The 13,532-nt window shown below is 42.3% G+C and overlaps 1 protein-coding gene and 1 long non-coding RNA gene across 2 annotated transcripts in view; one reads left to right on the top strand and one right to left on the bottom strand.

Annotated features, from left to right (window-relative positions):
* The window catches only part of Nfkb1 (nuclear factor kappa B subunit 1), a 109,026-nt gene that overhangs the window by 89,465 nt on the left and 6,029 nt on the right, over positions 1–13,532 (bottom strand). The gene's annotated exons all lie outside the window — the stretch shown is intronic.
* Positions 2,494–3,200, top strand: LOC146891192 (uncharacterized). The gene is made up of 2 exons (XR_014997552.2): positions 2,494–2,823; positions 2,909–3,200. It is a non-coding gene; the product is annotated as an uncharacterized LOC146891192 (long non-coding RNA).

Below are 13,532 nucleotides of genomic sequence, written 5' to 3'. Positions count from 1 at the left end.
AAAAGTTCATTCCAAGCCCAAAGTCTCTCTCTTACTCTGCTTATGGATCATGATGTAGAACTCTGAGCTACTGCTCCAGGCCTGCCTGCCTGCCTGCCTGGCTGCCCCCATGCTCTCTGTTATGAAAACAATGGACGAAGCCTCTGCAACTGTAAGCCAGCCCCCAGTTAAATGCTTTCTTTTCTAAGAGCTGCCTTGGTCATGGTGTCTCTTCACAGCAACAGAACAATGACTAAGGCAGATAGGACATTTAATTTCCCATCCATATTTATGGGCATTCAATCACACTAGAGTCTGAAGTGGTTGTATGCCACTGCCCTATAAAATGTTTGGAAGTTATTCTCTAGAGTATTCTAGACTGACAAAACTGTACGGCTGGTCTTACCAGCTTCAAGAGGTAACCTGAACATCCCGAAAGGCACCATATTGTCCCAACAAAGAATGAACTAATCTCAGGTGCCAGTTATGTTGAGGAGAAGAAACCACAGTGAGGGTTACGGCATCAGGACAAATGCTTTGGCTCATATGGAGGAAGAGTCAAGTTTGGCAGGCTGCTTCCCAGAACCAGGAACCATAGGTAGCGCCACATATGCCACTTATTATATGGAGCCCAGAAAACATAGTCCATGTGAAGAACTGAGCTCTAGAGGGACTGAGTCATTTGCTCAGGCTGACAGACTACAGTCAGCTTATCTGACTGCACAGTCTATGGCCCTTGCACCCGTGTAATGGGCAATGAGATTTTCCTCTTGATATGAGTATTATTCTCTTTAATGCACCTTTGCTCCCAGCCTCTCAAACGTTCTGATTGGAACTAGTGTACTCATGTTAGCTGCTATGTGGGATCTTCTTTCCCTTAAGGTTTTATTTACTTTTATTTAATGTGGCTTGAGTGTTTTGTCTGCAAGCATGTATGTGCACCACAAGTGTGAGGGTGCCGGCAGGGGCAAGAAGCAGGTATCAGATCCCTGGATCTAGAGTGACAGGAGGTTGTGAGCCACCATGTGGGTGTTAGGAACTGATCCTGGGTCCTCTGCAAGAGCAGTAGGCACTCTTAACAGCTAAGCCATCTCTCCAGCCATGTTAAGGAGGATCTTAAAGGGTTAAGCACCTGTGCTGGTGTCTGGGGTGAAGTGAGGTATTGAAGGAGGCTGCTTGTTGGTTCCTGGCAGCTTGGTAGCTCAGACCCGAAAGAATCACAGAAACCATATTATTTAAATCACTGCTTGGCTCATTAGCTCTAGCTTCTTATTGGCTAACTCTTACATCTTAATTTAACCCATCTCCATTAATCTGTGCATCACCACAAGGTCGTGGCCTACCAGCAAAGTTTCAGCACATCTGTCTCCAGCAGCGGCTCCATGGCTTCTCTCTGCCTCTGCCTCCTTTATCTCAGCATTCAGTTTAGTTCCCCCCACTCCCACCTATCTCTGTTCCCCTATAGCTCTGCTATAGGCCCAAAGCAGTTCTTTTATTAACCAAAGATATTCACAGCATATAGAGGGGAATCCCACACCAGTGGGGGTAGGATGCCACTGTCATGACAACCACTGAAGTTCCTGCTCTTCCCAGTAGTTTTTGTTTGTTTCCAGCTAAGACCCTCCAGAGAAGATGGCAAGGAGTTGGTTTAAATCAGTCACAATTTGCCAAGTCCCTCTTCAAGGTGACCTAGAGTGATCTTTGCTTACTATAATCTTATAGTGCTAAATTCTCCACAGTAGAGGCATTCTGCCTGTCTGCCAATTGTGAGCATGCCAACACATGAAGTAGCAAGCTGTCACGGGGACTGGAGCAGGAAAAGGCTCCCTGTACATTCACCGAGGAATCTCCCCAGCCTTCGCGCACACATTGCCCAGTCAAATTTCTTTGTCTCCATCGGGGAGACACATGTTAGGAGTCTCAGAATGTTTTCCTTCCTCACTGCAGATGATACACCTTCTTTCACTCTTTAATCTCCTGGGCGTGCTTTCTGTCCTAACATTTATTACCTGGTGGACCCACCTAACTCTTCCACAGAGTGTAGTGTGAGGAACAGAATAGTATCCTGACAATGCACGAATTTCAAATGAGCTCCTCCCAAGGCAATTCAAATGTGAAGGTAAAAACAACAATACTAAGACAAGTGAGACTTTCAAAAAATCCTATGCTAAGTTTCAAAGGATAGGAAAAAAAGGACTACCTCAGAAGCCACAGTTACTAAACTAAAATTAAAATGTGTTTGAACTTCATCTATAGTGCTGTCAGGAGCAGATCCATGGTACATGTGTGTGCCATGCTCTGTGTCACAGGGAGACCATGTCAGTTTCCAAAGAAACAAAACTGCACAAGAGAGGCACCGTCTGCACTCAAGAGTCTACGCTGTGGTAGACGGAAGACAAGGCCGTAACTGCTCACGCCTCGTATAACATGGGGAATATAAAATCGGTGCCTCTGCTCCTTGAATCTTATCAGCCTATGCCAGGCACTGAACAGCCGTGGGGGAGGGGGGTCAGAAGTAGGTCATGAACGTGGGTTTCAACAGGCAGCGCAATGACCAGTTTTCTTTCCCGGAAGGGGAAAGCTGGGTCAGCCCAATGGAGGATGAAAGCCCATGTGGAGCTGGAGAAAAAGCGGGGCTAGCCAAGACTTCCCAGGCTGGGCTCACAGTAGCAGAACAGCTGAACAACTTCACAGAGCAGCCTGACAAACCACCACACAATCACAGGCTCACAGGACATAAGGCGTGTCTGTGCTCCTGTTTGTTTGTGACTTCTCTGACAGCAAAAGCTAACCAATCCAAATGGTTAGTAACTAGAAAGACAATCACCTAAACAATGCCGCCTGGTAAGTACCATGGGAATAGAAGGCATGTGGGGCATGGGTTAATTATCTTGGCAATTCCGTACCGTAACTTTAATTACATTCTTAGTCACAGGGCTGTACTTTGCACTGGCGTTCACTCGGCTGGCTACTGAATTCCCAACTGAAGAAGAACAACCAAAAGCTAGGAGTCCATAAGCGCTCGATGAGAACTGTTAAAACTGTCAAGGGGTAGGCATCAACGAGCCCCCGTCCGCTTTAAGCACTGACGCCATTATAAAATGAGTTGATTGACATTAAATCCCATCAGCCCTCACATCTTCAGACAGTTTATCACTTGACAACAAGGCCACTTTCTGGCTTTCTAACCTTTGCAAATATATCAATCTGAAGCAAACCCAGCTAACGATGTTGTTGCTGCTCATTACTCTCTTCATGCTGTTTCTTGTACGTGACCTCCTCTCTCTTCCCACCGCCACACCCTAGGGCAGACCTTCTTACCTCACTCTGACAGCAACAGCTTTCCTATTGCTTCCTCCATGGCAGAGTTTCTTTCTGCCGAAGTGTCTTTCAGATCATTGCCAGGTGATTTACACGCTGAAGTTCAAAGACCAAGTGCTCAGCAAATGCTAATATTATATTATACACATAAGTATCATAATTATCACCATGTTCCAACCCAAACACTTTACTATAGTGAAATTAGTCATTTAAAGATGTCTTGCTGGGCCAGTAAGAAGGCTCTGCAGGTAAGGACCTGAGTTTAACCCGTGAAGCCCACATGCTGGAAGAAAATAACTAACTTCCAGAGTTGTTCTTTGACTGCTACATATGTAAATGCTTACTGTGCATGCATACACACGTGTGCATGTGTGCATACATGCAAAATATAAATAACAATGCCACCATGTATATCTATTCACATCCTAAGATACCATCCTGTTTAAATATTATATACTCTGCAAACCGGTACTTAAAATCAACCTCTACCATAAAACCTGTATTTTCTCTTGCAATGCTATCTATCTCTATAGTCCACATAAGGTCTATAACACATGTCCTGGTGATTCTGCACTAAAGTTCACTGTTCTGCCGCAACTTAATTTCACCTATATATTTATAGTCTCCTTAACGACAGCAATGAGAATTTTGATTTTTGTATTTCAAAACTGGTAGACTACATAAATTATACTGAAACCAGATAGAAAGGATCCCTCACCTGTAACATGATTCCCTTCACACTGGGGAGGGGAGTGATCAGTTACCAAGTGCAGGATCTTCTGGGAAGATGAGACTGGTTCAAAACCAAGTTACAGAGATATGCTAGCCAACACGGTGAACATATAAATGCCCTTCAATAACAAATTTTGAAACGGTTAATAGCACATCAACTAAAAAATTCTTTAAAAATCACCACAAATACAATTTCAGTCATTGTAGACTGACCGCTATTTGATCTTGCCTCGGGCCACATTCATGTGTAAATATAAAATACAACAAAAGCCTAAGACTGAACAAGAAATACAGGCTGTGCAGCTGCAGTGAGCTCTGAGTTCACGTTCTGACCGAGGGCACTTCCTAATAGATTTAGACCACAGGAAGCAGAGCCAAATGAAGAACAGCAATCGTATTGGTCAGGGTGTCAGATATACATGCGAAAGCCTCAGACATCTGCAGCCAGATCACCCCCACTCTCTGGTGACATAGTAACAAAGACCCAAAAACTCAGTGGAAAGACGCTGGGCTGGCAAGGCTCTGGTAGGATTACAGGACACATGGATCAGAGAGACACTGGGTGCAAGCATCTGGGTTAAGGAGACACCATTAACACGCCGAACATGTGGTTACAGCAGTCTATGGACAAACCATGTTGTAAGAGTCAGGAGCACACCTTAAAATAAGGGCGACTCTAAATCCATCTTAAGAAGGCCAGGGATTCCTAGTATGACAACAGTGAAGCCTGTGTGAAAGAGAAACACGCAAACTCTACACATGATGGTATCTGTAATGAACAACAAAAATACTGAAGCCGGCAAAGAAGCAGGCGCCTGTGTCCCAGAAGAAAGAAAAATGACACAGTGACGAAACCGGTAGTCAGTGGCTGCAAAACAGCCAACAACAAAAGCATGGTCAATAACATACAGGAAAGATCAATTCAATAACAGACAGGAAAAGATGGATTCAGTAACATACAGGAAAGATGGATTCAGTAACATACAGGAAAGATGGATTCAGTAACATACAAGAAAGATCGATTCAGTAACATACAGGAAAGATCGATTCAATAACATACAGGAAAAGATGCATTCAGTAACATACAGGAAAAGATGGATTCAGTAACAGACATACAAGAAAAGACAGGCACAATGAACGAACAGACACTGTCAGCAGCAAGCTACAAAGGCTGTTTTGTTTATTTGTTTTGTTTTTGTTCAAGACCGGTTTCTCTGTAGCTTTGCAGCCTGTCCTGGAACTAGCTCTTGTAGGTCAGGCTGGCCTCGAACTCACAGAGAACCGCCTGCCTCTACCTCCCAAGTGCTGGGATTAAAGGCGTGTGCCACCACTGCCCAGCCTACAAAGGCTTTTTAACAAAGAGAAATCAATCCTAGAACTGAAAGGAAATTTCACCAGATGGACTTCCCAGTATGTTGAGTATTATAGAAGAAAGGATCAGTAAACTAAAACAAAGATCAGTAAAAACTACACAAAAACTAAAACACAGAGGAAAGGCGGAAAGGAAAGTGAACACCACCTCTGATTTAGGGGACAGTACCAGGCAGTTTATGTATTTGTAATTTAAAGAGTTGGGAAAAAAAATGAGAAAATATTTGTAGAACTAAAGGTTAAAAAAATCAAAAGTTGGTTTATATCTCAAGCCATATATCAAAGAAATTAAATCCCCATGTTAAATAGAAAAGTACAAAGTTTTGGTTCTGTAGCAAGATTCTGTCTCGAAAAACAAAGAAACAAAAACACAAACAGTTAAGAATTAACCCTAAATTAAAAGTTCCCCCAAAACCCAGGGGCAAGGACATGCTATCCATATGTTTCCACATACACGGGAGAGTGGAAGAGAGGAGCAATGGGCAGGAGGCTGAGTTACCATCACAACAGAAACTGAGAGACAATGCAAAGGCAACTCAGGGTGCTACAGGAAAATCACTGGCCCAGAATGTACTATAATTTACAATTGCTTATGTTCTTTGACAATAAAGATGGACTGACACTTTCCAATAAAGAAGAGCGGAGGAAATTCATAACCAGAACTGACAAAAGACATACTAAAAGTAGATCTTCCTGTTGAGAAGAAATGGAATAGACTTAGCCGGGTGGTGGTGGCGCACACCTTTATCCTAGTACTCGGGAGGCAGAGACAGGCCAATCTCTGTGAGTTTGAGGCCAGCCTGACCTACAAGAGCTAATTCCAGGACAGGCTCCAAAGCTACAGACAGAGAAATCCTGTCTCAAAAAACCAAACCAAAAATAAATAAATAAACAAATAAATTAAATTAAAAAAATACTTGAAATCACAAGAAGCAATGAAAACACTAACAATGGTAAAATTGTAGGTACACAGAACTTTTGCTTTTTGTTCCTTGGTTTTTAGAATACATCACTGTATTTTAATACGATATATTCAAAACAAAACAGTATCATACATATTCTGAAGTCTAGAGTGCTCTTGGAGGTAAAACGCCTCACAACACTAGCACGGAGGAGAGAACCAGTCAAAGCTCCACACTGGCTTCACAGTGCTACTGCATTCATTGGAGACTCAGGATGCATGTCCTAAGGCAGACAGTCATTATGTAAGTACCAGAAAGGAGATGCAATGGAACACCCGAAACCCCACACTTGTCTCATGTAGAGAATGGCAATGAAAGATGAAATATGGATAACAAAGGGGGGACACGTATGAGATAATAAACCCCAAGCTTAGAGATTCAAACTCGGCATATGGATAACCATATTAAATGCAAATGCAGAGATGTCAAACAGTACAGAAAAAAAGCAAGACCCAAGAAAATGTTTTTTCCCCCTAAGAATTACACTTTAATATGCGAGACACAAAGTGTTTAAAAGCATTAGCCTGGACTCTGTGCTATAACATGCAAATACTAAGCACCGGAAAGCAGCTATATCATAAATAACACAGGAAAGCAGCCTACATCATCCTCACCAATAAAGAAGACTTGAGGGGATGAAATACTGCCAAGGACGAGAAGGGCTACATATAGGAATAAAGGGTCAGCTCATCAGGGAGCAGTGATAATTCTGTCTTGTTTGTGACAGGGTCTCCATGTGTAGCCCTGGCTGGCCTCAAACTCAGTGACTTCTCTACCCCTAGATCTTGAGTGCTGGAACTATATAGGTGGGCCAACCAGGCCTAGCTAAAAATAACAGCCTAAATGTGTGTGCACTTGTTAATAGTTTGCCAAAATACGTGAAGCAAAAGGCAAGAGAGCTAAAGGAAAAAGCAGAGATCCGCAACGACTGGAAGTTTTCAACACTCCCCTTCATACTGTGTACTGGTAAAGTGACAGCCCGCGAAAAGCCACCTTATGTGCTTGTGCTATTATAGTACAACACCCGAGACTGCGCAATTTCAAAAACAAATTTCTCTCTCCTGCCTCTGAGCCAGGAAGACCAAGACTCAGGCATCTAGGTGAGAATGTTCCTGCAGAGGAAACACTGCATTCTCAGATGGTGGAAGGTGGAGGAGCAAGAGGGCAGGGGAGGGGTACGTGTGCTATGACCTCATCACCTCTTAAAGGCCCACTACCCTTAATACCACACTGGCCATTTGCATTTTGTAGGGCTGCAAGCAAAACATTCCCAAAGACAGAGGCCACAGATCCCATCTCAACACATCTCAAAACACCAGGCCATCAATCACATCGCAACAAATGTCAGGGGAGGTATGCAGAATATGTGCTGCTGTCTGGACAGCTCATGTTTTAAAGATGTGGTCAACAGGCTGGTGCTACTGGGAAGTGGTGTTCTACTGGGTCATGACCTTGAAGGATGTTGTGGGACCCGAGGAGTAGCTCTTGAGTAACTGCCAAGTGCTCTGGCCATGACACACTGCCACGTAGGATGTTTACAGTAGCAGGCCACCCGGTAGTAGACTGGAACCCCCAAACCATCAACAAGCCCTTTCCTTTATGTAAGTTAACTAGCTCAGGTATTGCATTATAGGGACAGAAATCCGGCGAATACTTACATAACCTAAACATGATATTCAGTAAAATACTAGTAACAGAAAGATAGCACCGAAATTCTCAAATATATGCAGTTAGTTAAGCCATCGTGGTAAAGGGGAGTGTTCAGAATAAACGTAAACAAATAAACATAAAATCACTGCCCTGCTTCGAAGAAGCATCTCAAGTCCTGCCGTGTCACAGTCCCTGTCACTGAGGGACACCGTGATTAGAGTGTATGCCAACTTGGTCCATAAGAAACAAATCTTCGCCGTGGTTGTCTTTTAATCATAACTGACTAACATCTATCGAATCAAAAAGATGCTTGGGACACTTTTAAATCATATTGTAATTAAGTGTCATTTATACATATTCCATTCTAAGTAAAAACTATTTTTGGTAGTATCAGAGAGGATAAGTTTGTAGAGCTATGGGTGTTCTCTAAGGATTACAGTAAATCAGATAAAAACTTACATGTTATAATTAAAGTCAGCCATGCCTGGTTTTCCTCATAAATACCAAATCAAGGCTCTTGCTCATCTGTCTATTGGTCTGTGCTCTGGAGCTCTGCTTCCCATTCCTAGATGTACAGAGTTCCTATCCATGCAGAACAGGATTTAATTGTGATGTCTGGCCTGCCGCTCAGTGCCCTAATAGAATGATCACATCTCCAGAATGAAGGAGATGATGATGTCAGAGTTATTAATTAGAAACTGAGCCAGTAGTATGAGTTGACATACTTTGAATATTTACTTTATAAATCCTCAAAACCCCAGGAAATATGTTATTCCGCTATTTTTCTTTTAGGCCTCATTGTATGGCGTCCGAGGTTGAATTACCAGCCTTGAGCACACCTGATTTAGTGTGTCACTAAACCTGGTTTAGTGTGTGAACCAGCAACCTCAGTTCTGCCGATGCAGGTATAGCCAGGCTCAGGTGAGAAACGGTATCCTTGGGAAACAAGCCAGGTGAAGACTTCCCAGGCACACCCAGCAAAGCACCACGACGTGCGAGCACCAAAGTCAGGCTTACCACGCAGCTCTTTCGGTCCTTGGGTCTAACTTAGAACCATCAGTACTGAGTACTGCTTACTGCACAGATGCTAATGTGCAGTGCATGGCCAAAGGGGGAGAGGTCACCTGTGCTGATGCAGAAGTGGAGAGATCCCTCTCCCATGTGCCCTTGCCAGTGGCCTCGATAACCCTGCTTCAATAAGCAAAAATCTCCTTTAACCTACAAACAATGAGTTAATATGAGTATGTGATCTGTCTCGTGGTTTTCCTCACATCTTAAGTTTTAAAACAAACCAAACAACATTGTGTTTAGTGAGGAAAATCTGAAATAAGCTGACTGACATTAAGGCCAACCGCCACTCAGGAGTATCAACTTAGTGTTTTGTGGGGATATTGGGGTTGGTTTGGTTTAGTTATAGTTGTTGTTATTGTTTTTTACATAGTTTTATCATGTAGCCTAGGCTAGCCTTGAAGTAAAAAACCTGTTCCTGCCTCCTCCAGAATGTTGGGATTTCTGATGTGTGCTCCCATGCCTTAATTCTTAATTGTCGGATGAGGATGAATGTGAGTGACAGGTCTGTGTTTATACAGTCCAAGAGCTCTTAATGGAGCCCTTTAGGGAGAGCTGTGAACAGGGGTCCTTAGAAGGGCAATAGGGGTCTTGAGGAGCCTGCAATACTTTATTTTTTGACTTCCAACAAGGCTACGTTTACTCATTCCAAGACAAATCACAATGATGCCCTTTCTTTATCCATGTGCTTTTTTAATTATTTGGTTCTTTAGGCTTTAGAAAGATTAATATCAAAAAACGGAAATTTAAAACTAAACTTATAATCTCAACTCCACTTAGTTCTGTACTTCTGTTTTCGGTCAGTATTGTATTTCTAAGTACCTGGCACACAAGAAGGATTTGGTGGCTCCTCAAATGAATTGCTACTGTATAGCTAAAACTCTACATATGTCAGTTGTATTTAATCATTTCCTGAAGAGTGAACAGGATTACCTTGTACACCATAAACATATGCTTCATAGTTTGTAATTTGTCAGTTCTACCATGTGAAAGCTGGGAGGGAAGAAAAAGGTTTAAATGATCGCTATGATAAGCAAGCGCGACTTCCTCTCTTCCCTGCCTCCAGTCCTACTAACTCCAAAGACTCCCTTATTTACCTTCTACTCACATTCCCAGTTATGTGGCTATATTTTTGTCAGCGACTTGCCAGGTTTAGAACTGCGCCCTTCTATGACAGATGAAGGCTCAGCTTCCACCACCGCCACTGTGACCTCTCCCTTTCCCACACTGGAATCGAATTAGAATTCAAATACTGAATTGTATAATCAACGTCTGCCTCCAATTTGCCATAGTTTTCTTTGGGTAAATTAAATGTAAGAAACTAGTTAATAACTGCAAGCTAAAAATCCCCCGAAAATCTAGTGTCACGACCAAAAAAGTAACCCACTATCCATTCATAAAACCAACTGCTCTACACATAATCACTGAAAACCAAGAATTGGCTTCATGCACACCCATGCTTTTTTTTTTTTTCTATTGAAGATGGCAAGAAAATCTGAGTCTTCTCACCAAGGCAACGGCACAAACAAAGCCCAATTAAGTTAGAGGTAGATATCCATACAGTCTATCTCTAACTTGCTCTCTCTTTTAACAAGAAACAAAACAGGACTCGCAAGAAATTAGCTGGTTTACTGAAAGCTACACAGCTTAATGAGGAACGCAAATTTCTAATCATTTTGTTTGATTACTCTGCAAACATAAAGAGTACTATGCAAATAAAAACTAAATAAAATAATCCCTGCCTGATGATGCGTCATTAAAAAATATGGAAGAAGTCAAGAGAACACAGGATGGCCAACATAATTCCTAATGGGGAGGCCAACATAACAGAGAAATGAAGATGGGGAAGGTGACGCTGAGCCATGCCTGAAGGTTGGGCAGTCATCTGGGTGGGCACAAAAGAGAATCCCCTTATGCAAATGTATTAAAGAGGGAAAGCAGGGGGTGGGTGACTGAAAGTGGGTATAGATGACTTGAGAATTAGTAGGTGAGGATTTAGGGAGGTGAGGCATGGTGAGATCAACTATAAGACAAGTGTGACTCACTTCAGAATAGGAACGAACAGGAAAGCACGCTATGAAGCCAGGGCTAAAGGGGCCAAAATCAAGAGACTGCATTGGGAGAAAGGGGAGAAGAGAAAGCCAGAGAACCAGCCTGGAAGGGATAGGCAGCAGTCAAGAGAGTCTGGGAGCAACTGAGGGAGAAAGTGAGGGTCAGGAAGGAAGGAAGGGCTGTTAGACCGCCAGCGTGGGAAGTCTGTGGAATGGCATAGGGAGCTAGCAACGGTGTTCCCTTAGGTGTGAAAGCAGCAGTGTGAGCAGGGAGATGAGAGCTTTAAATTGCCATATTGATGGGGGAATCTCTGTAGAGATGTCCAGGCGTCTCAGCAATCAATCCCTGCTTTCTATGACTTGTCAAAAATGGCTATTCCCCTTGTCTAACAGATATGTAGTAAGTACAGAGAAATCACCTAAAACATCACCATCTATTGCAACACAGGACTAAACTACCTCAACAGCAACTTGGACTAACTCCTATTTGGCTATCACAGGAGACTTTCTAAGAGAAGCAGGGTGTTTCCCCCACTCCTCAGAAGAAAGAACCATAATTGTAGGGTAAATGACTAACCATGCTATACCCTGAAATAACCAGGAACTCTTTTAATGGTTCTGTGTGCTTGTTAAAATTGAGTTAAATGTTTTCAGTTTGCAACTGGGTAAATACATGGAAATAAATTATATTCTACCAAATGAGTATTATAATTGTCATGAGAACAATTGAGGATATTTAATGACTGTTGGACACCATCATTTTGATTTTAATTTCCCAAGCGCACCAACGTTTACTTATAGTAGGGGAAATGACTTTTTTGGGCGGGTATGTAGTGTATGAACTAATCCTGTGCATAACAGGCAAACACCTGGCCAGCAGGCAAGCTCCCTCTCCATTTCTAAGCAGGAGGAGGCACAGAATGCCCACACACACCTATTCACAGACAACCGCTCTCATAACCTCTTCCCTTTCCAACCATGAAGCTCATAACTTACCCACTTCTCTGGAATTCTGATTCACCTTCTAGACTCTTCTCTTTTCACATTCAAGTTTTAACATTAAATCTTAAACATTAGAGAACTCTCCTTACACCTTTATTTATGCTTCTATTGTCATTGTTTTGGCCAAATCTTTCAAGGCTCTGAGGTTTAATGACCCACACAGACATACTTGTTACCACGCTCCATGGATTCACAGCATTAGAAATGAATTAACTAAATAAATAGAGTATTCAACTGTCTATATTTTAGGTTCACTTTAATCCATTTCCTGAAGAAAGTCCTTCCCAGGACTCCTACTCAGTTTAGAAATAGTTTGGGTGCATTTAAAAAATACATTTTCTACTTCCTAGATTTTTAATTTGTTTTCAGTTTTGATTTTCTACCAACCAGTGGTATTACACAGTCTCATAAGTAATTTTATAAATATCCAACAGGGCAAAATTAGGCTTAACTTTCATTCTCAACTTCACCTGTGTGGTTCTTTCTTACTACTCTAAATTTTTCCCATATTTCTTCAATACTGTCTTCCTTTTAAATCTCTAAGTCATAAAAGTACAGTGGTTACAGAGAGAAACCCTGTCTTGGCACTGGTGAGAGGGTTCAGCAGGTAAAGGTACTTGCCTTTGAGCCTGACGACCAGAGTCCAATCCTCAAGATCCACGTGAGGAAAGCACCGAAATGACTCCTGCAAATTGTCCCTGACCTCCGCAAACTAAAGAAACCGATGTGACTTTTTAAAAAGTGCTTTATACTAGATGCTGTAGTCTTCTGTACCTTGCCCATACCTCAACAACAACAACAGAGACACTCCAAACATCAATAAATGGTTGACCCTACAAAGAAACCCATGTTAAAGAACCACTAGCTAGGCAACATCTTGAAGAGTCACTAAGACATGAGGTAGAGACTTATGCTAACATATGTGAAATAGTCACCATCTCGCTCCTAAAAATCTTGTCTTTGAAGGCATGTTTTCTAAGACAATTAAGCAAATTATTTTTCTATTCAAATGAGCTATGGATTTAGAGAGAGAGCCAATCAATACACAGACCGTGCGGGAGAACTGGCAGGGGATACAGCATAACAAGGCTAGATCAAATTGCAAGACACATAATAAAATAAACCTTTGGGAAGTTTTCGTTTACCTGAATGAATAAAATTCATTCAAACCATCTAGTCCCTTAAATGTCAACCTCTTTCTCAGAAGGAATTCTCAACTTGATGTGGACCTTTCGCTCCTTCAGTCCAGCTTTATAAATAGCAGCCACAGAAACTCTGCCGAGCCTCATCTATCGAGAGGTTTACATGGAAGAAAACAAACATCTGTCCAGTCCAATACGAAATGCATGGCTGCCCACACACATCTGGCCACACAGCGGCGAGACGGGGTCACAGC

The sequence above is a fragment of the Myodes glareolus genome, chromosome 17 (genome assembly GCF_982192425.1).
Source record: "Myodes glareolus chromosome 17, mMyoGla1.1, whole genome shotgun sequence".
NCBI classification, from domain to species: Eukaryota; Metazoa; Chordata; class Mammalia; order Rodentia; family Cricetidae; genus Myodes; species Myodes glareolus.
This window is presented reverse-complemented; position numbering and strand designations above follow the sequence as displayed.